At 41.0% G+C, this 22,603-nt stretch overlaps 1 long non-coding RNA gene across 2 annotated transcripts in view; it reads right to left on the reverse strand.

Moving 5' to 3' along the window:
- Positions 1-22,603, reverse strand: part of LOC150041030 (uncharacterized) — a 51,727-nt gene that overhangs the window by 14,730 nt on the left and 14,394 nt on the right. For both annotated transcript variants that reach the window (XR_016533823.1, XR_016533824.1), the window contains 3 exons: positions 16,836-16,886; positions 9,042-10,140; positions 5,453-5,544 (listed from right to left, as the gene is read on the reverse strand). This is a non-coding gene — a long non-coding RNA (uncharacterized LOC150041030). The remainder of the gene's footprint in view (positions 1-5,452; positions 5,545-9,041; positions 10,141-16,835; positions 16,887-22,603) is intronic.

Here is a 22,603-nt window from a genome sequence, read left to right on the forward strand (position 1 = left end):
AGCTTCCCAGTTCAGGGATTATCTGTATGCAACACTATGGCCTGCTGTGGCTGTTAATGTGTGTAGTTAATTGTTACGCCACTAGTAGGCACCAGCAGACTCCAGCCACAATATACTGCAGTCGGAGGCATACAAAGATCCTTCAACTCGTATATTTGCACAGTTTCAGTTGTGTTGTACACTATGCCAGAGTCCACAGCTATGCCTTTTGGATCAACACTTGATCAAACAGAAAAGACTACTGTAAAATCTCTTCTCTTGAAGAAAATGAACTGTACATAATTATAATGGCAATTGTTAATGATTCTTTAAGTTTGACTTGCCTGTTTATGCCTTCTTTGCTTTTATTGAAAGATCTGCTGTTTACTTATGGGCCTTTTGTCAAAGTGTTTAAGCATAATAATAATTACATGGGGAAACATTTCCCATAGCCTTTGAACAATCATATTATGCTTTCTATATTAAAGGCTCCAGTTTGAGTCCTGCTGAGACATCTGATTGTATTTGTCTATGTTTCTATGCACTGAAAGAGGAAGCCACCTCCTCCTATCCTTTTATCTTTCCCTTTCAGGAGGGAATGCACTGTCCAGAAAGCCTTTCTATTTGAACAGTCACGATGTACAATTCTAACGAGCACAACCACGCATCTTGAATATCAATGTACGTAACTGTACGTGGCTCATTTTATTTGAATAAGAGCTTACTTGCAGACCCTGTTACGGTACAGCAAGGTCTTCATTGGCTTCTTACTCCTGGACACCATAGTAATTTATAGAAGGAAGTATCTATTACTTTAAATGTCAAATATGTACTTTAATTGACTATAACTACATTCCTTGTAATGTTAATAAACATAATGGGGACATAGGTCATGCTGTTTAATTAAGGTTGCTGACCTGTAAGCCACCTTCACTTGCCCATTAATGTGCACTATTTTATTTGTGGGGGTTCTTGTGTATTACACCAGGACATCCCACCGTTCACTTCCTCTGCCTTTTAAGGAAGTGGAACCCAGTGCTTAAAATCATTACCTTTGGACCACACAATAATGAAGAACTGCAGTTGTCCACTTCCCTATTGACTGGAGGGGCCTTGTAGCTCTTTTATGCTATGGCAGGGGTACTGTTTTCTCCTGTGACCATTCATATAATATAATTGAACATTTCCTGGTCATACCCCATTGCCTTTCCTTTCCATCAACAAAGGCCTTCTTTTAGACCGTTCATGTGTACAACTGTATTTGGTCCAATTCTGTGCACTAGAAAAGGATCTTAGAAATATCAGCAGAAAGTGCCCACTGTTCTCACTTGGAAAGTTCAGCTGCCCAAATGCAATTCTCTTAAACACATCTTATATCAAAACCCCAGTGCCCTCTTTGCTTTAGGCAGAGAGCTGCTCTGACACAGTGCTCCTTTCGGATTTCAATATGCACCAATGCAACTGCCCATTCCCACTTCAGTTCCAAGAGTTCATCTCTTCACATTTCCTGCACATCGGAGGCATGTTAACTATGTATGAGCCTCTCTTGGAAATGAATATTAAATACATAATTATGCTTATCGTTGGATCCATGTGGTAGAAAAGAGCTATATTCCTACCACTCCTTAGCGATGGCTGCTGAGGTGCTCTCTCTCTCATCCCTCGGACGAATAATGCACAGCAATGACTGTACTGGATATTAAACAGGACTCCTATACTCTCTTTGTATACATCAGGGGTCCTAACTTAGGCCCCCTGGATTGTGAATGTCTGCAATTAAGGCAATTAAGTGTGTGTCCTCCACACAGTTGTCTGCATTACTGCAGGTGATGCTGACTTCCCCACAGCATTTCTGGAGACTGCTCAGAGACATAATGGCAATTATAAGTGGCTTTCATTTGTCTCTAAAACTTACCTGAGACTGACTGCTAATAATAAGCACAATGACAATCAATGGTCTTTTATCCTCTCAGATCTTGTTAAGCACTGTCCCATGGACTTCTGCATCAAGCAGTGACTTGCATTTCTAGTCCTGCATTGCTTTGGTGCCTAACACCGCCCACTGCTGTGCTGTCGCCCTTTTCACAAGGGCTTCTGTCTCCTGCCCCTCATCTGCCCTTTGGACCCTTCTTATGAACTATGAATGCTCACAATCCAGGATTGTGCTCCCATTTCCCTCCTCCATTGCACTGCCCCTTTATGGGGCAAGGCCCTTGCCCTTGTTCTTTTAACAATCCTAAGCTTCATTGCTTTCAACAACTGTAATGCTTCAGGTGTGCTTTTCCCTGGTCCCATCTGGTAGATACAACTCCACTTCTGAGTAATGCCAAGTACGCTAAGTTTCATTGGTGTCATTAATGGACATGGTACTGACTTTTTAGTCCCAAGTCCAAAATGCCCCTGCCACTTTGAGTTTGTGCGGTGCTGACCATTTAAGCAACAGGCTGGAACTAGGTAGATGAAGCCTTCATCCTTCCTACATCTATTAATTATCCTAGTTTCAAATTACTGCCACATTACTGCAGGTGCTGTTGCACCTGCCCACCTTTAATATTGCTTTACTGAGCAGATTATTAAAGGCAAGTCAGGTTCAGGGAGCACCTTTATTAGGGAGCTTCCTTTACACGGTGTCAACTGAACACTGCCTCCCAGGGGAGGAAGATGAGAATTTGGTTTATCTGCTTCCTTCTGGAGCTTATCTGCCCTGGTTAAAAAAATCTCAACTCTTCTCTTTTGTATATAGCTATGATACAGTGCCAATTGCCAGGATGCAACCAGAAAAATTGCTGTTCATTTGGCATTTGGATTACAAAGTGGACTGATCATCTGGTCATTAATGTATTGAAGCCAAACAATGTATTTATACTAGGTTTCTGATACATTTATCTGATCATAGATCTAATGACCAGTATCTCAATTTACGGAGGTGGTGGATCTGTGGATAGAACACTGTGACTCTTGCTTATTTCAGTTTTCCAAAGGAGTACAAGTGGACTCAAGCTCAGTATGGTTTGCTGTACTAGCATTGAAAAACCAGTTGTTTGTTTGGGCTTTGTTGTGATTCACTTCTAGGAAAACTAGCTATGCTTGCTTTGGAGTACTAGTCTGTTATTATAAAAGGATTAAATGAGAGAACAGATGCAGAGGTGCTTTTGGCTAATAATTGGAACTAACTGAAGACCCACCAGCCTGTAGTGTGCAGGGTGTTTTGTGGCTACTGAGTATTTAACAGGAAACTGCAAAACAAATTATTCAGCCAACACATCTGCAGTTTGTTGCCACTGAAAAATAACACTCCTCCTCTGAGAAGGATATAAAATGATCCACCCGGCTCCAGATCCAGCTGTAAGAAGCTATAAGAAGAATCCTCAGAAAACTCTTAAGACTCTCTGGCTCTTCAGAATCCCGTAAGTACTACTTTATAATTCCCACTCAACTTGATTTTAAATGCCACCCACAGAAAAGTCAAATGGCTTAATTTCTGACTCTTCTCGATACATCTGCAATTTATGGGTAATTCAGAGAATTTTCAGATGTACTAAGCCCCATGCTAGGGTCCACTGAAATGAGAGAAATGAAACGTCATCTGTGAGACAGTTGGATTGTTAAGAGCTAATAAGCACACTTGAGTTAATATTAAAATGATCAAGTGTTGCCTGGTGAATTACAAACCATGGCATGGGTTCGCCTGCACCAAGTAATGAGTTTAACACCATTCTCAAGGATTCATAGTTAATGTTTATAGTTATAGTTAAGTAGATGACATGTAAATAAGTGGGCGTGGATCCCTTATTTTTCAAATTAGATAAATTTGCTTACTTTCATGAGCAGAGGAAATACTATACTTGTGTGGGAACTGCCAGAAAAACTGCACATTTGTCTTAGATCTACTATTCCATTGAATAACTCGAACCCTGTAGTAAAAGCAAAGCAAATTCTGAAAAAGGCAATGGCACTTTTAGGTATTAGTAACTGCTCTGCAAGCTGGCGTTAAGTTGAACACAGTTCCATTCTGTGGTCAGCAGGGGGAAGCAGAGGGCAGAAGAGTGACTCATAGATGGCTGGGAAGGACAGGGTCGGGGGAGGGAGGGTAAAGAGCTGTACCTGCTGGGAAGAAGTGTGGCTCAAGACTTCAGGCCACACTCTATTACTACTAACATCACCCTTAGCTAAAAAGTCAGCCTTTACTTTTGACCCATAGGTTCAGGGAGTTTTTTCCCTTGCATAATTAAGTGCTTTGCCATCTGTCAAAACCTAGCTGCCAGGAGTTTAGCCTAGTGATAGAGTACTTGCCTAGCATGCAGGAAGACCCAGGTCAATTCCTCAGTACCACATATATAGAAAAAAGCTGGAAGTAGTGCTGAGGCTCAAGTGGTAGCGCTCTAGCCTTGAGAAAACCAAAGGACAGCGCTCAGACCTTGAGCTCAAGCCCAGAGTGGCAAAAAATAAATAAAATAAACAAAAACTAACTGAAGCCAGATACGGTGGCTTACACCTGTAATCCTAGCTACTCAGGAGGCTGAGATCTGAGGACCAAGGTTCAAAGCCAGCCCGGGCACAAAAATCTCCAATTAACCTGTAGAAAATGGGAAGTGGGGCTTGGCTAAAGGGTAGTTGGTAGTCTTGAGCTGAAGAGCTCAGGGATACCTCTTAGACCAGAGTTGAAGCCCCACGACTGACCAATCCCCCCCCCCCAAAAGAGCCCCAGATTAACTAGCCCCAGTCCAGATCACATGCTTTAAAAACTGCACATTTGGCTTAGATCTATTATTCCACTGAATAACTCTAACCCTGTAGTAAAAGCAGAGCAAACTCTTCATCAGAGGGCAATGGTACTTTTTTGGTGTTAGTAACTGCTCTGCTGGCTGGAGTTGAGTTGAGCTCAGTTCCATTCTGTGGCCAGCAGGGGGAAGCAGAGAGCAGAAGAGTGACTCAGATGGCTAGGAGGAACAGGGTGGGGGGAGGGAGGGTAAGGAGCTGTATGTGCTGTGGCCCATGATTTCAGGTCACACTCTAGCTAAAAAGTCAGCCCTTATTTTTGACACATAGATTCATGGAGTTTTCTTCCCTTGCATAATTAAATGCTTTGTCATCTGGCAAACCAAGCTGGCTAGAAAATACTGAAGCCAGGCGTGGTGGCTCCTGCCTGTAATCCTAGCTACTCAGGAGGCTCAGATCTGGGGAACAAGGTTCAAAGCCAGCCTGGGGAACAAAAATCTCTAAATAACCTCTAGAAAACAGGAAATGGGGCTTGGCTGAAGGGTAAGGTGGTAACCTTGAGCTGAAGAGCTCAAGGACAGCCACCAGGCCCAGTTCAAGCCCCATGGCCTCCCTTCCCCCACCCCCCACACACAAAAGAAATAGGAAAAAGAAAATATTAACTGAATACTCATGTACAGTGTTTCCATTCGCTTTCCTAGGATTTTAGTAACATTCTGAGTCCTGAATTTTTCTCAAAGACATTTCCCAGTACCTGGTTTAGAGGTTCCAGGTTCCACAGCACATGTTCCCTTTTCACAAATCCGTCCAGCTCCAACATGGCTGACTGCACAGCCGGCAAGCCACCTGGGGGAAAAAAGTTTGGAGATCTTACTGGTTTCTACTTCCATCTTGTCTTCTGGAGCTTTCGTTTTCTACAGGTTTAGTTTTCTGCAGTCCTCTTCGCCATACTTCCTAATCCATCAGGTACTGGTTATTTTTTAATGTGCCCAGCTTTAAAGAAGCAGAGCATGACTCAGCTTTCATCAACTCCTCTTTCATTTTGCTCTCATATATACTTACCAAATTTTAGCTTTACTACAATTCATTTATCCCTCAAAGCTAGTTCTAGCAAAGTCTAAGGCCAAGCATCGTGAATCCTGATTTCATAAAGGTAAAAATAAAGTCTCTAAGTAACAAATCTTGCTTCATCATCTGCAGGGTTCACTGGTAAAATGGCTATCTCCCAATAAGCCTTGAAATGATTCCCGCCACACTCCAGCCAACAGATTGGCTTAGAGCTCTCAGGATTCACATATGAATAGGACCCTTAGAGAATCAGGAAGGAGCTCATTAAGGGAGGCTGGGCACTGGGAGGCCAAATTCTTTTCAACCCCCCCTCCCCCCCCACATAGTTGACAAATAGCAGTTCTAGTAAAGACACAAGATGGAAGGCCCAAGTCTCCATAAGCTGTTTTCACAGTTCCTGGGTGTTTTCCAACATCTTCACTATTTTTTTCCATATATTTATTATTTTCCCAGGGGTGGGATTTTTAATGGCCAGTAAACATTTTAGGGTTTCTTTCAACTATTCTAGAATTTGGGTAATGGCTCTATTCTGAAATATACCATAGATAACACTTGAAAAGTATTTTTATTTACTTTGGCACTTTTTACTATTTAGAATACAAATTAAAAGAGGGAAACATGGCAAAAATAAAATAAAATAGGAGCCAGAAAGGCAGTTTGATTTCTCAGATTGCCAGAATCATTTCTGGCTTTTTCTATGTATATGTGGTACCATGGAATCGAACCCTGGTCTTTGTGTATGCTAGGCAAGGATTCTACCACTAGACCAAATTCCCGGCCCAGACCTTACCATTTTCAAATCATTCGTTTTTATTCTGCCTCTTTTCCAGGTGTCTCCTAGAAAACGTTTGTTGCTTCGGAGTGTTGGTGACCTCTTCCTTTTGAGGATCCCTAGGTGGAGATGGGGCATGAGGATCCTCCAAGGGAAAAGCTCATTAGCACTCAGCAACACTAGGTCAGCAAATCGTACAAACCTATGTTCCTGGGCCCAGAGAGCAAGATGAAGACTCACAGATCCATACATCAAGATGGGTAAGTAAAGCCAGGCACTGGCCAGTAGCTCACGCCCATAATCCTAGCTATTCAGGAGGTTGAGATCTGAGGATTGAGGTTCAAAGCCAGCCCAGGCAGAAAAGTCCCCATGAGGCTCTTATCACCATTTAAAAAACCAGAGAACCAGAAGTATCACTATGGCTCCAAGGGGTACAGTGCTAAGCTTGAGCTTAAGAGCTCAGCCCTGAGTTTACCTAAATTGGCCAAAAAAAAAAGGGTAAATGAGGGCTAGACCAATGGCATTCAGTACACCAAAATGTATAAGAAACATTGAAATGTTTTCACTGATTAGAAAGACCCACAGGTTTTGAAATAAAGTAACTAAGAATTTGTTAGAATCACTTATAAATGACTGCCTCCCAAAGGGCCACTTCTTTATCTTCAAGAGCCTAAAGATTTGGAAATATTAACTGTGCCGGTATTTTGGCAGTCCTGAGCCAAGATACTTAAATAACACTAACTTAGGTGTTTATGATCAGTTATTAATTTAGAAGGGCCCCTAGAGGACTGGATTTTAGAAACAGTTCCCATCTTTTTTTTTTTTTTTTTTTTTTTGCCAGTCCTGAGGCTTGAACTCAGGGTCTGGGCACTGTACTTTCTCAAGGCTAGCGCTCTACCACTTGAGCCAGCACCACTTCCTGCTTTTTCTGTGTATATGGTACTGAGGAATAACACTCAGGGCTTTGTGCATGCTATTCAAGCACTCGACCACTAGGCCACGCTCTTGGTCCACAATTCCAGTTTTTAGCTACAAGTCTAAGGCTAGGGTGACAGCCCCTGCGGTGACTACTCATGGCGTGGTGGCCGTTCTCCCATTTATGCCACTGTTTCCTGTGCTGCTAAGCGAGGAAACTGTAGTTATCTGATCTCTGAGCCTAAAAACTTCAAACCCTATACAATTACTTTATAACTAAGTCTTCCATGACTCTAACACAGTATTTCATACATCTCTGATGGCATTTTACATTGTTTCTTTTATTTTTCATAGCTCCATCTGCTGCTGAATCACTCTTTCCCAAAGGCAGTGCACAATGTGGAATGTTCACCAGGATTAAGAAATGTGAATACACAGGACATAAACATGCCTGGTGAACTACCATTTTAAAATGACAGAATGGAGTAAGTTGTTTAGGCTGTGAGGCTGTTTCTTAGAATTGGTGTTGGATTGAGTGTGGTGGTCTAAATGTGGGATGGTACTGGGAAACCATACTACAAACTGGATTCACTGGAGCAATCCAAAAACATCTGCTTACCAGTTGTGTTACATAGGGGCTTAGCCTCTACTTGCCTTATTCTGGTTTGTTGCATTCCATGCAGTGCCATTTGTAGAAGCTTAAATACCAAGAAACCCAAATGATTGGGCTTTATGTTGAAGGAGTGAGCCTTCCTCATTTCCTATTATGAAAAAATATATCTGTGGCTAAAATTTATCAGTGCAGAAGCTTATGACTGTAATCCTGGCAACTTCAAAGACTCTTCAGGAAAAGTGGGGTTTTAGGCTAGCCCAAGCAAAAAGTTACACCTCATCTCGGCAAAAAAGCTGAACAGGGTAGAACATATCTGCTGTGCCATTATAACTATCATGACATTCCAGTTACATGGCATGCCTTACTAGACGGACTAAAGTCCAGTGTAGGCCAAGCAAAAATTTGAAGCTCTGCCTGCAAATAACTAAAAACAAAAGTGCCTGGGCTGAGAGCTTAAAGCTTTGGTACTGTCAAAAAAGAATGTAAGAAACCTAGAACCTAAAATGGGCATTATACTTATGAAGGGTGTGAAAATCCAGTTCCTTTTCCAAAGAGATAAGGGGGGGAAAAAATCAGGGCCACGCGAGGGCCCTTTGTTAATATTCATCCCACTGGGACATTCTAGCCATGGAATTCCTAGTAAATAATTATAGCAGAATATTTCAATCCTTTCTGCTACTCATTAGACCTCTGGCAATCTAGAGTCTTTAATTAGACTTGTTTATGTGTGAGGCCTAAATGAAATGAGTGCAAAGTGCTTAGCAGTGTCTGGCACATGCTCAGTAGATAGTAACCCAAACCACTTACCCTTTCTGGTGGTTGGCAGTGGGTAAGCTCCGGTCCTTGCATAAAAGAACATTTCTTAGCTAAACATGTGCAAGCAGAGAAGCACCTTATTGCTGGAGGTACTAATTATTGCTACCAGTATTATTAGTGGCATAAGAAGTAATAGCAGTAGTTACTTACTGTACTTACTAATGTCAGTTTTCTTTTGGTCTTCTTTTTGTGCCTCTGTCGCAGGTCCCTCTCTGTATTGTTTCTTGTGATTTCCCTCCTGCCATGGACAGTCCTGTTGCTGTTTTTCTGAAGTGTGTATTTCTCTGCTTGCCTATTTCTTGAGTGGTTTTTTACTTCCTTGTTACCCTTGCGAATTTCTTCCATGTATGACTTCACACGTCTCTCTGACCTGGGCATTTTCTGCTTTTTGTTCCTACGTGTTATGTGCTTGTTTGTCTTAGATGTCACTTTTGCCATTTGTTGCTACTCCTTGCTCCTCTTTCACGTCTCCTCTCTAGGTCAGAGGCTTGTGCTTTCTTTCTCTTTTCTTATTGTGCCTGCCCTCATTTCTTTTTCTTTTTGTAATGTGTTTGTCTCTCTTTTCCTCTTTGTAAAGTCTGATTGCCCTTCCTCTTCCCTCCTTGTAAGTCTGATTGTCTCTACTCCTTTCCATTTCCTCTTTCTCTTTTGAAAGTCTGTCTTTCCTTTTTCCTTCTTTCTGATGCAGTCTGCTTGTCTCTTTTCCTCTTTCTCTGTGTAAAGTCTGATTGTCTTTCCCTCCTTTTCCTTCACTGTGCTTGGTTTCCCTGTCTCTTTCCCCCTTATTGTAAAGTCTGTGTCCCTCTTTTTCTTCTTTGTGATGTCTGATTGTCCCTCTTTTCCTTCTCTAACAATTGTTTAATTGCTCACTACCTTTTTCCTTGTTATTAACATTTCCATTTCCTGCTTTCTTCATGTTTTTCTGATATTTGGCTCACATTTCTTATCCATTTCTGGCTCTCTCTTTGTATTCTTCTTTGTCTACCTCAATGTCTGATGTTTGGGACTTCCAGCACTGCTCTTTGTTTGCTTATACTTCTTTCTTCCTTGTTTTTCTTCTTGGCTCACTTTTGAGTATTTTAGTCTCTTGTGTCTCCCTCTCTATTTTATGTAATCCTATCTTGGATATTTCTTTGGCTAAATGGCCATCTGTGTGTGTATGTGTGTGAGGTGTGACACGGGGTTTCCTAACCCCTTTCCAATAGGTGCAGACTGTTAACAATCAGCAGTGGAGAGCTGTTCATCATGCCAGGCCACCCTGTAAGATGATTCAAGACCACAACACTTCAGGACTGGAATTACACTGATGACCTATAAGGGACAGAAGGCTTAAAAGAAGACAGAAGACTTGAAGATAAAGATGAAATACCCATATAATAACCATGTCAAGATAGAGGGAGTCTTGAGACCTGAAGCCAACAGAGGCCTCAAGAGCTGAGTTGAATGAAACGCTCAAGCTTTAAGTTTAACAGAATACAGAAGTCCCAAGATAGAGTCTGTTTCCATGTGGGACATGGAAAGTCTATAGACAGAGACTTGAGACAAACCTTGGGAAGGGTAGAAATACCAGGACTAGGGGAAATCTTTTCCTACTCTAGAATACTATATCTGTTCTCTCCTTCTAGTTCTCTTATTCTCATTTGAGATGTACCTTTTTACATTGCTGTTTACCTTAAATGCATATTATCTTTCCACTACAATACTAGGCACAGACTGGTCTTGAACCCATTTTAAATCAGTTTTAAGCCATTCATTAAAGTTTTAGTGTTTGTAAATTTCCTTTTTTTCCTAACATCTGCTCCACTTGAGTGAGTTACGCCCCCTCCCCCCCAAAAAACTCAACCAGTATCTAGCCTGAGTTATGTTGTTCCCCCAGGAGCAGTCTCCATACAGACCTGCGTTCTCTAGACTCCGTATCTCAGAGGCCCTAGGCTGATGAGATGAGAAAGGCATTTGACTGTTGGGGGAAAAAAAAAAAAGGAAAAAGGTGCCAGGCTCTAAAAGAATGCGAAGAGATGCTCCTGACCAATGAGAAAGAAGTAGACAAGACATAGACTGATGAGGTGGCCTCTGAGAAGCAGTAGCCGGCATCACCTTCTTTCTTTGAGCCTGGGTGAGCAGGATTTCTGGGGTTGGGAATTTCTGGTGATAATAACCAAAAGAGTGACTGGACTTGGCAACAGAGTCCTCTCTGATCTCCCTGCTCATAGCAGTGGTCCAATAATTTGGTGGATTGCACCACTTCCTGCTGGGTTTAAATACCCACCTTTATCTATGCTTAAAGATAAGAGAACTTGGGACTACCTTTTCCCTGTTTATGAGGAAAGCTGACTTAAATGATTGGCAGTATGGATGAGATCACAAGCTATGAAAGTACTTACTTTCACCAGAGTATGCTCAACAGCATTATAATTAGCCATGCAGAGTACCTTGTGAGATATACTTTGGGAAGCACTGTGGATGTAAGTATGGAATCAGATCCGAAATACTTTACACTCTTTAGGCCATATGGGTCTCTTGCATATATTTTTTTTGACCTTTTAAAAAGGTGAGAATATTAACTTGTGGATCCATCCCATTGCCCATATATACCAAACCCTGATATAAAATGCCAGAGAACATGTCTAAATAATATGAATTTTGTTCTCCTATTTGTCCCTGAACTGGGCACTAAGGATGCAATGTCTCTTTGTGATCCTATTCAAGTAACACGAGAAAGTCATTTTGTGATCCTACTCAAGCAACACAAAGAGAAACAGATGAATGTGAGTTGTAAACCATAAAGCACAAGTAATCTTGTGAATATCCATGTTGATGAATCAGTACTTATTACCCCTTACATATGCACCATGTTATGTACTGCAGATTTTAAAAAGCATTAATGTATTGATTACAGTAATAGAGCATAAATTCAATAAAACATGCACTGAGCCACACCTCTTAAAAAGAAGCCTAAATATCAAAGTGCTTTGTTAAAAGAAAAATGTAATACCATAATGATGTTTCTACTTCTCTGATGATTTGGAATAAAAATATAGTATTCCAGGCAGCAAAAAAGAAACATCAAAGCTAAGTACAAAAACACACACATGAGAAGTTAATCTATTATGATTACTAATAATGCACCAAATTCATGTCGATATTAGAAATAAAAGGATTTAAATAAAATTTTCTTCTTATGGCATATGCCTATATTCCTAGCTACCTAGGAGAAATAGAAATTGGGAAGGCTTCAGTTCTAAGCCTTCAAAATGTTAATGAGATCTCATCTCAAACAATAAGCCAGAGGTATGATGGTCAGGCCTGTGTATAAAAGCAGAAGTAGGATTATGGCCTGAGGCCAGCCCTGAGTAAAAATGTAAGATTCTTTGAGAACACATACCTAGCAAGCACAAGGCACCCTGAATTCAAATTCCAGTCTGCCCTCCCCACCAAAAAAAAAAAAATGTTTTTTTCAAAAACCAAAAATTCAGAAAGTAGCACATAGTAAAGTGCTTTGTAAACTAAAGAAAGCACCATACTTACCTTAAGGAATGTTGATGAATGAATATTAACCACCTCTTACATACCAGGTATTGTTTTGGGTACACAGGAATCCAAGATTAAGTTCTGCCATATGAGAAAGTTTATGCTCTATATTTAGGCATAATGAAGGAGATAATGCTTACTTGTTAGAGTGAAAACATTTCTAGTGAGGCTCAAGTTCAAGTTATACCAGTAAAACACTTGTCCAGGTAGTAGAGCAAAGAGAAATGTTCTCAAAAGTGTAAATTACTATCTGTATAAGTAAAGCTGCCTGCTGTGTGAAGGAAAACATAAGCTGAGTGTTCCAGTACATGCCTGCTGTCCCAGCACTTGGGAAGATAAAGCAGGAGCAATACTTGAGCCTGAAAATTTGACACCAGCCTGGGCAATATGAGACCTCATCTTAAAGAGGTCAAAAGTTATACCAACTGAGAAACTAAATACTTATTGATGAATGATTAAATACTGACTGTCTTACAACATGAACTCACTCATCTGGGCACATTAAAAGCACACTGATTTGTGTGGCCCCAGTTTAGAAGAGAGAATTCAGACTTTTGTGAATTCCAAAGAACTCTTAAAAGTAACTATTGATTTTCTTATTTTGTGCTAAGTGTAAGGTTTATGAAGTTGTATCACACTTAGTACACTGCAAATAGAGTAAACAACATTGGCCAGATGCTGGTGGCTCACCCCTGCAATTCTAGATATTCAGGAGGTTGAGATCTGGGGATCATGGTTCAAAACCAGCCTCGGTAGGAAAGTCTGTGTGACTCTTACCTCCAATTAACTACTCAGAAAAGCTGGAAGTGGTTCTGTGGCTCAAGTTGTTGAGCACTAGCCTTGCCTTGAGCACAGAGAAACTCAGGAATAGAGCCCAGGCCCTGAGGTTAAGTCCCAGGATGGGGAAAAAAAAAAGACAAGTGTTGAAACTGAATATAACATATAAGACAATCAATGTCTGATTAGTGTAAGAGTGGGTGGCAGTCATCTGCTGTATGTCAGTGTCCTCGTAAGGCACTGTGATATGAACTGTTTAGTAGCAGAACATATTATGTGAAAAATGATTTTTATAATTTAAGCTGTCCTACATAAGCAGTAACTATGGAATGAGAAATGATTATTTACTCTTCACCCCAGAGGTTAACTACCTGGGGAGATAAAAATTCATTATCATTACCAGTGTACCTTCAACAGAGACCTGAGTACACATTGATAAAGCCCAGGCTAGTAGAACTGTAGTTCTACCTACAGAGGAATTGTCTGTTGACATGAGCAGAACACCTCCAATGAGGTTTACCACTGCATACCCTCAGAGAGAAAATTATTTCTTAGCATTGCAAAGTGCTTACAGGAGAAAAGTAAGAATTGTTGAGATCCAGTCCACTTTGCCATGTCTAACACAAAGAGAAAATGGATTTGTCAAAGACGATGTGCTACCAGTTGGCTAAGTGGAGCCTCCTGTCTAGAAAAAGCCTTGCTCCATGGCTTAATTGAAGACATGGAAATTTAAAAAGAAAGAAACGCAAGGTGTGGTTTCCCCATCTAGCTTTCTTAATTGTTGAACGCTGATGATGAAAGTCAGTGAGTAAAAACAATGGACTCCAGTTTGTTTTCTCATGAGGCCCTGAGTTCAATCTGCATTGTTACCAAATAAAAACCTTACGAGGTTTCTGGTGGCTCCTAAGTTTCTGGGCCACAAGGAGGCAGACTTATCAGAGCATACTAACATAATGGAGCAAATCTGCTCACCTCAAGGTGACTAAAAAGCAGAAAGAGAGACAGAGGCACTCAAGGGCATGTCCCTTATTTCCTCCAGTTAGGCCCCAGCAACTAAGGTTTCCTGCACCACTCAAAATAGCCTTCTACACAGGAATCTGTGGAGGACATTTAATATTCAACTATTAATAAAGACATTTTATGTCAAGTATACCATACTACATCCTAAAGGTAAGAGCCATCATATTGATCTAGGACAGAATATTATGGGGATACATCTTTGAGATGTATTTCATTTTTCAGAGACAAGAGTATGCTATGAAGCCCAGGCTGGCCTTAAATTCATAATCCTCCTGCCTTGGCGTACTAAATGCTGCGATTTCAGCAGGGACCACTGCTCTGGGATTATAAAACATCTTTGATTTAATTGTGGGAGAAATACATTTGTTTATTATAAGGTATTACTACTTGATGAATTAGTGAGGTAGGTCTGGTACAGAGGATCTATTGGCTTGCCTTGGATATTTATAAAGCTGAAGGAAAAAAAAAGGCAAGATTCATTTGACTAAAAATGGAGACATTTTCATTGTTCACAATGCTCCTGAGATGACTTGCCCATTGGCTTACAATGAAAATCACAGGAAATCTTGAAGGGTTCAGAAGTTTGTCCTCTGATTCATTCATGAAACATGATTTTCTAATAGTTAAATTGTTTCAGAGGAGAATCAATATTAAACTGATTTTTAAAGGTATTTGTTCATTGCCTGATCAGGAGGTACTTGAGCATTAAGAAACCATTTTACATATTTGCTATATTTAGTAAAAATGTATTAAATCTGAATAAACTGCTGTCGTTAAATGCTGATGGGAATTAATAAACTTAAAAGACCTAACCCCAAAAGCACTTTATCATAATAGCTTATGGAAGAAACACAAGAATACATTAAGAGTCTTCACTTCTTTTTTTAGTTAAAAACACTTAAGAGCTATCATATGACAGACACAAAAAAGGAGCAATTAAACAGCACCTTCTCTTTGGCATGCTTGGAAGAGTGAGAATGAGAGAACTTCCTCATTTTCACTAATATAAATAATGCTGGTGAAGATAAATGTTAAATCCATCTGTCTTTTGGGACCTCATTTAGAGGTACAATTTTTAAAAAGCCATTTTCTTGAAAGACATTTGCTTATTAACTGGCTCAGACACTGCAACAAAGGGACGTTTACTATTCATTGATTCCTTCATCCATTTTTATAAGTATATTTCAGAATCTATTAGAAGATCCTTGGGTCCTCAATGGGACACAGAGGCATGGGGAAAAATGCATACACTCCCAGATTGCTTCTGAAACTTTCCTTTGACTCTGTTTTATGGTTAGGACCTAGCTTAAGTCCCAAATAACACTGTGGAACTTAATCCCCAATTCCTACCATTCTGGCCATTACAATGAGCAGGTAGCTGGCTTTATAGCAAAGTTGCTCCAAAAGCACTTCATTTTCCTACCCCTTCATTTTACCCATAATTGTGACCACTGTTGAGCAGGAAGGACAACAGCCAATGAATTCCCAAACCCCAGTCTCATCATTTTCAGCTGTGGATCCGCAAGTATACTTGAGCCACAACTGTTTTCTGAAATACATTGGCAAATCTTCACCCATATACAGTGTTTGATGAGACCTCTTGAAGAAACAATCCTCAGAGGGTACAGAGTAAGGCAGAGAAGGAAACATGATTTCACTTGGAATAGTCACGTAATTTATACATTAGAAATGTTCTATCAAAATCTCAAGTGGCAGCAGAGGAAACAAAACCACATTTTTTACCATGCTTTCTTAAAATTTGAAAATAATAAAATTGGAAAAAATTGGCAAAAACTGGAAAGAAAAAAACACCAAAATTGAAACACCAAAAAACAAAGCAACAAGCAAAATGCCTTCTAAATTGAGGGCTGACTGTACTTTGACCTTTTCCATTTTTATTCACTCATAGAGGGTGGGCCTGGAGGAGAGTGAAGGAAAAGGTTAAACCATCTCTCTAAGGCTGGCTTGTCTTGACTCTCTTAGTTTTAACCAAATTATTGGCTGCAATTCTAACTTGGGATTGCTTCTTTTAAGTTTAACGTAGTTCCAATAACCAATCATGGTCAAAATGTGGTACTGATCTGTTAGTTTTCTAAGGGATAAGTATCTGAATGGCTATCAACTAAACCTCGGGTTATGCAGGAATGGAGTCTGTTAACAGATAATGAAGGCTGGAGTCACAATTTCTGACAGTATATCTCATTTGTTGTAGTTTACATATCAGGTATCTGAACGATTCATTTTGTAAGGCAACTGTGATCTCCATAAACGGAGAAGGAAATTTTTGAAATGGCAAAGTAACTGGTGGAGAGGGGAAGGTTGAGGAGGATTTGGGGTGACATTTTCTGCTTTTAATTATGTGTATATTTAAGTAGGCTCTCACTGAAGTATTAAGAATGTTTGGCTGGACTCAGTCATACCACCTTGTTCAGGTAGAGAAAGTAACTAAAAGACTTTCCTTTCAGTTTCTGCCAACGCCACCATTACTGATTAAACAACAATTTGAAAACATTCTATAAGCATTTGCTTTGCTCCCAGCAAGCACATCTGCTGTTAAAGGAAATGGCTACTACAAAATGGAATCTCTGCCAAAATGCTAAAAAGACTGGAAGACACATGTAAACTGACCTGAAGTGCAGACTCTGTTGGATTTGAAGCCTCCTTCAGTCCAGAAGAACACTACAATGAAATTTAGAGAGACATTGGCATGTCATTAGTCAGGCAAATTGAGGACTTTGTTAAATAAAACCTTCTGTTTTGGAAAGTTTGCATTTCAATGTGTAGAACGTTAATCCATCCTAAAACTCAGCAAAGCTTAGGATTTTCCCTTATCTTTTTCTTCCGTTCCTTTCCTCCCCGCCCCCCTCCTCTATTACCTACTTAAATTGCCCTGTTTGGAGAGATGATCTGAGGTCTTATTTCTTCCTAGTTTCAGTTGCTAGGGCAAAACATCCTCAAACATAGCCTGACCAAAACAATGTGGCAAACAGCCTATTAGTTTAGATGAAAAACTGTGTGAGAGTAAACCAAGGTAAACAAGAGGGTGGTAAATGTGGGAAAGCTTACCTGAAGGACAAACATTTTAAGCAATTAAAGTAACAACCCAGTTCCTAGAGCGAGAATCTTTGGTGGGTGTTTCTAAGATTTTGAAGAACTGAATAACCAAAGATTGGTGACTTTGTAGACCTACCAATCAGTAGTACTTTACAGAAAATGAGTTTCCATTGCTTTGTTAGAAACAGGCAACTTCAACTTGCTTCCAGAAAAACACCCAAGCCAGATAATGGAATACACATACTCTTTTTTTTTTTTTTTTTTTTTTTTTTGGCCAGTCCTGGGGCTTAAGCTCAGGGCCTGGGTACTGTCCTTGGACACTTTTTTTTTTTTTTTTTGGTGGGTCATGGGTTTTGAACTCTGGGCCTGGGCGCTGTCCCTGAGCTCTTCACCTCTAGGCTACCGCCCCAACCCTGGAGCCACAGCTCCACTTCCCATTTTCTCGTGGTTAATTAGAGAGAAGTCTCAAGGTTTGTACTAATTATTACAAATGAGGGAATCCATTGAGCGCCTATGTTCCTTTGGGTCTGGCTTACTTTACTTAATATGATTTTTTCCAAGTCTTTCCATTTCCTTACAAATGGGGCAATATCGTTCTTTCTGACAGCAGCACAGAATACCACATCTTGTTGATCCACTCATCAACTGAGGGGCATCTGGGTTGGTTCCATATCTTTGCTATGGTAAATAGTGCTGCAATGAACATCGTTGTGCTGGTGGATTTAGTATGCCCTTGTTTCTGGACGATTGGGTAAATGCCAAGTAGTGGAATTGCTGGGTCATAGGGGAGCTCTATGTTTAATCTTTTGAGGAACTGCCGTACTGCTTTCTATACTGGTTGAGCAAGTTTGTACTCCCACTTACAGTGTAGTAGTGATCTCTCCTGGCCACAACACTGCCAGCATCTGTTGTTATTTCCAAGCTGGCTTTTAACCATGATCATCAGATCTAAGCCTACTGAGTAGTTAGGATTCCAGGTGCGAACTATCAGGCCTGGCTCATGATTCTCCTAAGAATTCACAATGCATGATCATAACATCTACAAACAGATCATTTTCCTTTTTTTTTTTTTTGCCAGTCCTGGGGCTTAAGCTCAGGGCCTGCGCACTGTCCTTGGTCATTCTCAAAGCTAGAGCTCTACCACTTAAGCCACAGCACCATTTCTAGCTTTTTCTGTGTATGTGGTGCCAAGGAATCGATCTCAGGGCTTCATGAATGCTAAGTGAGCACTCTATCACTAGGTTATGCTCCAAACCCCTATACATACTTTCAATTCTTTTAAAACTAAATTGCTCCAGGCGTATGTGTTTCAGGGAAATCTTATAAGTGAGAAATGTTTTCAGTGACAAAATTGACAGTACCGCTGCCAGGCGTGGTGGCTCACGCCTGTAATCCTAGCTACTCAGGAGGCTGAGATCAGAGAATCAAGGTTGAAAGCCAGCCCGGGCACAAAAAGACTTGAGACTCTTAGCTCCAATTAACCTCTAGAAATTGGAAAGTGGGGCTTGGCTGGAGGGTAGGTAAAATGGGAAAAAAGAACCACCCTCTTCCCCCCCCTCATTTGGGGGGGGCAGTCCTGGGTTTGAGCTCAGGGTCTGACCATTGTCGTTGGGCTTTCTCAAAGCTAGAGCTCTACCATTTGAGCCACAGCACCACTTCTAGCTTTTTCTCTGTATGTGGTACCAAGGAATTGAACCCTGGTTTTCATGCATGCTAGGCAAGCACTCTACCACTAGGCCAAACTCTGCACCCACCCACCCACCCACACACACACACACACACATCTTTTTTTTTTTTTTTTTTTTTGCCAGTCCTGGGCTTAAGCTCAGGGCCTGAGCACTGTCGTTGGATTTTTCTCAAGGCTAGAGCTCTACCACTTGAGACTTAGCACCACTTCTGGCTTTTTCTAAGTATGTGGTACCGAGGAATCGAACCCAAGTATTTGTGCATGCTAGGCAAGCACTCTAACACTAGGCCAAACTCCCAGCCCGTCACACACATCTTTTTTTTTTTTTTAAAGAAAGAAGCATACATGTTCAAAACCAAATGGCAGATAGTCAATTGTTAGGGATGGTCTTTTGAGTGGACTCTAATAAGACATGGTACAAGGTAGCAATAAACTATGTGGCCCTTCACCCAATACCAAAGGATCTTTGGCAATATGGCTGCTGAAAGGTTAAGAAAGGCTACTGTTGGCTGGGTGCTGGTGGCTCACACCTTATAGACCTAGCTACTCAGGAGGTTACCAGTCTAGGCAGGAAAGGCCATGAGACTATTACTTACAATTAACCAAGAGTAAAGGGGAAGGGGTGGTGTGGCTTAAAGTCCTGAGGAAAAAGCTAGTGGACAACACTCACACTCTGAGTTCAAGCCTCATGACTGACAGGAAGGAAGGAAGGAAGGAAGGAAGAAAGGAAGGAAGGACGGAAGGAAGGAAGGAAGGAAGGAAGGAAGGAAGGAAGGAAGGAAGGAAGGAAGGGGAAGGGAAGGACGGGAAGGAAGGAAAAGAATGGCAGGCTCTTGTGACTATGCAGATAATTCTGTTAGCATTAAATTGTTTTACTCTCTCCAGTTAAATTTCAGACTGCTGGTACAGGACAGTTATCTGTGTAATTTCAATTAGAACAGCATATATAAATGCACACAATACAGATAGGATGCCTGGAAAGCCCACAGAAAATGATTTGCTTAATGGTCCATGCTAAAAGTAGCTGAGCCAGATTTCTATATTTCATTTCTCAGAGTCAGTCCTTCTAACTTCTTTTATAACGGACCTGAGACTTTTAGCTCCAATTAACCTCTAGAAAATGGGAAGTGAGGTTTGGCTCAAGGGTAGGGCGGTAGCCTTGAGCTGAAGATCTTAGGGACAGTGCCCAGGCCAATTTCAAGCCCCATGACCCACAAAAGGAAAAAAAAAAGTATGTCCTGAAGACCTCACAGCAAAATGCATATAATATTATTGGTAGCTCACATCTGTAATCCTAGCTACTAAGGAAACTGAGATCTGAGGATTGAGGATTCAAAGCCAGCCCAGGCAGAAAAGTACCCGTGAGAGTCATATTTCCAATTAATCACACAAAAACTGTAGGTGATACTGTGGCTCAAAGTGGTAGAGCATTAATCTAGGGCAAAAGAGCTAAGGAACAGCTCCCAAGCCCTGAGTTCAAGCCCCACCCCCAACAACAACAAAACACAATTTTTATCATGGTAGCTAACATTTGAACCATGGTTTTATGAGCTTTACGTTATTTAACTAAACCATGGTAAATGAAATTACATGCGTTCTGAAACTGCAAAGCAAAAATTGAGTTTCTGTTACTTGCTACAGGCACTGACCACTTTATTATGAAATACTAATTCATTACTATGTGTGAAGATATTAAATGTATGCTCTCATATATTTACTACTTTAAAGAGTATTTTCAGGGCCAGGAGTTTGGCCTAGTGGTAGTGCTTGCCTAGGATGCACGAAGACCCAGGTTCGATTCCTCGGTACCCCACATACATAGCAAAAAGCCAGAAGTGGTGCTGAGGCTCAAGTGGTAGAGTGCTAGCCTTAAGAAAGTCCAAGGACAGTGCTCAAGCCCTGAGCCCAAGCCCAGGACTGGCAAAAAAAAAAAAGTATTTTCTAGGGCCCAAGTTCCATTCCTCGGTACCACAGACATAGAAAAAGCTGGATGTGGTGCTCTGGCTTAAATAGTAGAGCTCTAGCCTTGAGAAAACCCAAGAACAGTGCTCAGGCCCTGAGTTCAAGCACCAGGATTGGCAAAAAAAGAAAGAAAGAAAAGAAAAGAATATTTTCTAGACTATTAATTCCATGCAGATTCCAATAGATGGCCCTATTTACATTATACTGACACATAGACCATGAATTAACAGAATAAAAAAAAGATCTTTGGTGGGCACTGGTGGCTCATGCCTATAATCCCAGCTAGTTGGAGATCTGAAGCTTGAGGTTTAAAGACAGCACAAGCAGGAAAGTCTGTGAGACTTATCTGCAACTAACCACAAAAATAGCCAGAAGCAGAGGTGTGGCTCTAGGAGTAGAGTCCTAGCTTTGAGTAGAAACAGCTAAGGGGTCAGCACTCAGGCTGAATTTAATGCCCAGTATACAGACATACAGACACACACACACACCACACACACCACCGCTGCCCCCACCACAAAAAAGCACAACCACACACACAAAGAAAAAACCCACCCCCACCCCTTTTAGGCATGCCAATAATAGGATATGGAAATCAATTGCCTTGTGTTTTCTAAATGTAGTTAAATCTATTGCCTTATGTTTTCAGAAATATAGTTAAATGGAAGAGCTCATTATTTTAATCAAGCCAAGAACTTATGAAGATACTAAGAAAGCAATTGCAAAGCTAAATGCAAATTTTGTACTGCCAATCAGAAGTAAGGTCACCCACTAGATGTAAACTGTCGTGGTGCTTACATTCTTTCATACACAGAAACTCCAATTCACTTTCTATGGATTATTATTTAGTGGGCTTGTAACCAAATATTCTTGGGGCTTCGCCTCTACCTTCAAAGAGAAAGTGGCCAGGCTCACGCCTGTCATCTTACCTACTTAGGAGACTGAGATTGAGGATCATGGTTCAAAGCCAGACCAGGTAGAAACTCCTAGTGACTTATTTCCATTTAACCTCCAGAAAACCAGAAGTGGCGCTGTGTCTCAAAGTGGCACAGGGCTATTGTCCCTGCGCAAAAGAGCACAGGGACAGTGCCCAGGCCCTAAGTTCAAGTCCCACAATGACCAAAAAAAAAATTATCTTCACGTTTCCTTTGACTAATGTCTCCTAAAAGGCTGTACCCAATTATCATTACTATTTTTTAAATCAATGCTGGGGGTAAAACCCAGGGCCTCACTCGAAGTAGGCTCAATGCTTGCTTGCTTGCTTTATTTATTTATTTATGTCAGTCATTGGGCTTGAACTTCAGGCCTTTCGTTTTGTCAGTTTAGGGGTTTGAACTCTGGGTCTGGGTACTGTCCCTGAGCTCGTCAGCTCAAGGCTATCGCTCTACCATTTGAGCCACAGCACCACTTCTGGTATTCTGGTGGTTAAGTGGAGATAAAGTCTCTTGGACTTTTGTGCCTAGGTTGGCTTTGAACCACAATCCTCAGATCTCAGCCTCCTGAGTAGCTAGGATCAGCCACGGGCTCCCGCCCCTGAGCCCTTTTTTACTCAAGGCTAATGTTCTACCATTTTAAGCCATTTCCAGTTTTCTGGAAGTTAGCTGGAGATCCTCAGATCTCAGTGTCCTTCCTGAGTAGCTAAGATTACAGGCATGAGCCATCAGCACCCAGCTCAACCTGCCTAATATTTAAAACC

The sequence above is a fragment of the Megascapheus bottae genome, chromosome X (assembly GCF_031878675.1).
Source record: "Megascapheus bottae isolate mThoBot1 chromosome X, mThoBot2.hap1, whole genome shotgun sequence".
NCBI lineage: Eukaryota > Metazoa > Chordata > Mammalia > Rodentia > Geomyidae > Megascapheus > Megascapheus bottae.